At 33.9% G+C, this 218-nt stretch overlaps 1 protein-coding gene across 1 annotated transcript in view; it reads right to left on the reverse strand.

Moving 5' to 3' along the window:
* LOC119594417 overlaps positions 1 to 218 on the reverse strand; it is a 5,696-nt gene that overhangs the window by 4,835 nt on the left and 643 nt on the right. The gene's annotated exons all lie outside the window — the stretch shown is intronic.

Raw genomic sequence — 218 nt, forward strand, 5'->3', positions numbered from 1 at the left:
CGACTGCATTGTGCAAGAGATCTATGAGTAGCTATATTTAGTCCCACACCACTTGTAATATAAATTACGTGAAATACAAACACAGAAGTTTAATCACAGGAAACATGGCCAAAATAAGAAATTACTTTAAAAAATACTGCAACCCCCCCTAATCCAATAACAATAATAATTATTTGGTTTTGCAGTCTCATAAGGAGTCTATTCTACAATTCGCTGAG

The sequence above is a fragment of the Penaeus monodon genome, chromosome 33 (genome assembly GCF_015228065.2).
Source record: "Penaeus monodon isolate SGIC_2016 chromosome 33, NSTDA_Pmon_1, whole genome shotgun sequence".
Lineage (NCBI taxonomy): Eukaryota > Metazoa > Arthropoda > Malacostraca > Decapoda > Penaeidae > Penaeus > Penaeus monodon.